Source organism: Ranitomeya variabilis, chromosome 4, assembly GCF_051348905.1.
Source record: "Ranitomeya variabilis isolate aRanVar5 chromosome 4, aRanVar5.hap1, whole genome shotgun sequence".
Classification (NCBI taxonomy): Eukaryota; Metazoa; Chordata; class Amphibia; order Anura; family Dendrobatidae; genus Ranitomeya; species Ranitomeya variabilis.
The window spans coordinates 479,030,256-479,032,927 of record NC_135235.1 but is presented as its reverse complement, the minus strand read 5'-3'; the positions used below and the strand labels follow the sequence as shown (position 1 = coordinate 479,032,927).

The following is a 2,672-nucleotide window of genomic DNA, read 5'->3' as shown; positions in this document are numbered from 1 at the left end:
GAGCAACCCTTGAAGAGCATCCCCTGGTATTAGCTCCCAGCGACATGGAGGAATTGCTGGATATAGTATCCAGGGCTGTTAGAGCACTTACTTAGATTTATGATTTATGTTGACAAGAACATCTGTGTTTTATTGACAACTACTACTTGGATCAATGTCATTTTTGGTACCAGATGCATTACAACTACAGCTAATATGTACATCTAAATCAGAAAAGATCCACCATAAATTTAGCAATCAATGTAAAACCGCATTACAACATATGTATGACATGATAAATGATCTACCTAGCTCCTTCCACCCTGCAATATTAAAGTAGGGAAACAATATGGAAGTCATTTCCAATACCTTTATTAGAAATTACAGGCTTCTTCAGCTAAAACATTGTGGTTACAGTGAAAAGTAGCATTGCTCATATGCAATAAAAACACCTACAACAATAACATAATGCAGTCCCATAGGCTACAAGATACGAGGTGTCTACTTTGATCTCTCAATGGACAAGTCATGAAATAACTTCAGACTGGCTAATCTTTGAGTAAACCATGTCTTTTTCAGGAGAGTGCTAGCTTTCTAGGCAGAGCCTCCCTCCCAGTTGTCCAAACACTTCTATGACAATGAGTTCTTTCTATAATGGATAGCTTTTTCCATATTGTATTATTACCCACACATTCCACTTTGTTTTATTTTTCCTCAAAGTCTTAGAAGAGTCAAGTATCAACAGATGCTGCAGCTGTTGGTCTTATTCATTGGAGGTTTCTGGTTCTGCCCATTGGGGATAGTCTCTCTCCTTTTCCTCAGTGCAGGACTTAGTCGACTGGGAAGGTTGACCTCTCTCAACAGTTCTCTGAAGACCTCAGTCACATTTAAGTTCTCTTTTGCAGAGGTTTCCAGTAGACGACAGTTCCACTCCAGCTCCACTGTGGTCATCACATCATCCCGAAAAACCTTCTGGTCATCAACATTGTCCTTTTTATTGCCAACCACTACCATTGGTGGACATTTATCCTCCTTTACATCAAGGATCTCTTCTCGCAACCTTCTTACAATCTCAAGAGAGTCTGGGTTGTCCACAGAGTAAACCAGAGCAAAAGCATCTCCGCTCCTCATACTTAGTTTCCTCATAGCTGGAAATTCATAGCTGCCGGTGGTGTCCAGAATTTCAATTTTCACTTCTTCTCCATCAGTAGTTTCATACTCTGTGCTGTGTAACTCTTCCACTGTTCTCTTGTGCTTGGGTTCAAAGGTGTCCTGCAGAAACCGATGGATGAGTGAGGTTTTGCCCACCCCTGCTGCTCCTAGGAACACCAACCTGATATGATTCTTCTCCTTGACAGATAGTGACATATCTGCACTGCACAGTGGTCATACAGTAAGAGCAACCTGATGTCCTGTGCTTTGGAACAGTGTGCACAGATTCGCAGCACTCTCACTATTTATTCATATTTTTATGAGCTTGCTTTGCCTTTATCCAATCAGACACCGCTGCCTGAAGCAGGAGTGTAGGGGAGGAGGACCTGTCACCATGTTGTGCTTCTGATGTTTGTGTTGAGATGCTGGTGTTAACCTTTTCACTACCACTAAGGATTCATCATGCTGCGTGGTTTCATACCAGGAATTTTAGTACATGAAGCCTCCTGGCTTTGATCTAGTAAAATGTCCACCAGCCACATGGCTGTCAGATTAATAAAGCGCTATTTTCTTATAGGAAAATTCATGTGTCCACTGTGTTCATGTCCTTTTCTGCCGTGGATATAATGTCATGTTTGCATTTGTGTAGATATTGAATCCATCAGACCAATTCTTCTGTTTGTAGGGAAACCTGGATAGTATGCACCAGAAATATTAGACTTAAAAAAGTCTCCTTCTTCCCAGTTGTATGTGGATGGGTGTACACTGTGATGCAGCACACAGTGATACTTATTAATACTGACATACCCCTGAACAGTGCCAGTGTGGCATATGAATGCAGCATACACTGTGCTGAACATGGTGCAGCAGTTCCAATGTTCCAGATTTCTGTGTCCTATAAGGCTATGTGCACACATTGCGGATTAGGCTTAGGAATTTTTTGTGCGGATTCTGCATTTCTTGGCAGAAAACACAGGTGCGGATTTGACTCGTTTTTTGTGCGGATTTACTGCGTTTTTTACCCCTGCGGTTTTCTATAATGGAATGGGTACAAAAACGCTGCAGATCCGCAAAAAAGAAGTGACATGCTCCTTCTCTTAATCCACAGCGTTTCCGCACGGAATTTTCCACACCATTAGCACAGCATTTTTTTTTCCTATTGATTTACATTGTACTGTAAATCGCTTGCGGATCTGCAGCGTCTCTGCATGGTAAAAAACACTGCGGATCCGCAGGAAATCCGCAACGTGTGCACATAGCCTCACAGAGACTTATGTAGCTCGTCCTCGAGTGTGAAGGTTATTGCTTTGTGCTTTGTGTGTTAAACTGCATTTGACTATAAAGAAAAGCCCCTTTTCCAAAACTAATATCATACAGTATGTGGTACAGGGTTCTTTGGATCCCTCGGGCCCTTATGAGTCTGCGACCTCTCCCCACACAAGAGCTGTAATAGCCAACGCTATTGAGAATTGAGAATTCAGAGTTAAAAGGACCCCCCCCCCCCAATACTCTGTGTTCTGCCATTCCTCTATTTTTTTTGC

The 2,672-nt window shown here is 42.1% G+C and overlaps 1 pseudogene across 1 annotated transcript; it reads right to left on the bottom strand.

Moving 5' to 3' along the window:
• Nucleotides 1-334: 334 nt before the first annotated feature.
• LOC143769049 (ras-related protein Rap-1b pseudogene) lies at nt 335-1,471 on the bottom strand (annotated as a pseudogene). Its single transcript, XR_013214184.1, has one exon. The product of XR_013214184.1 is annotated as a ras-related protein Rap-1b pseudogene (transcript).
• Between the last annotated feature and the right edge of the window lie 1,201 nt (nt 1,472-2,672).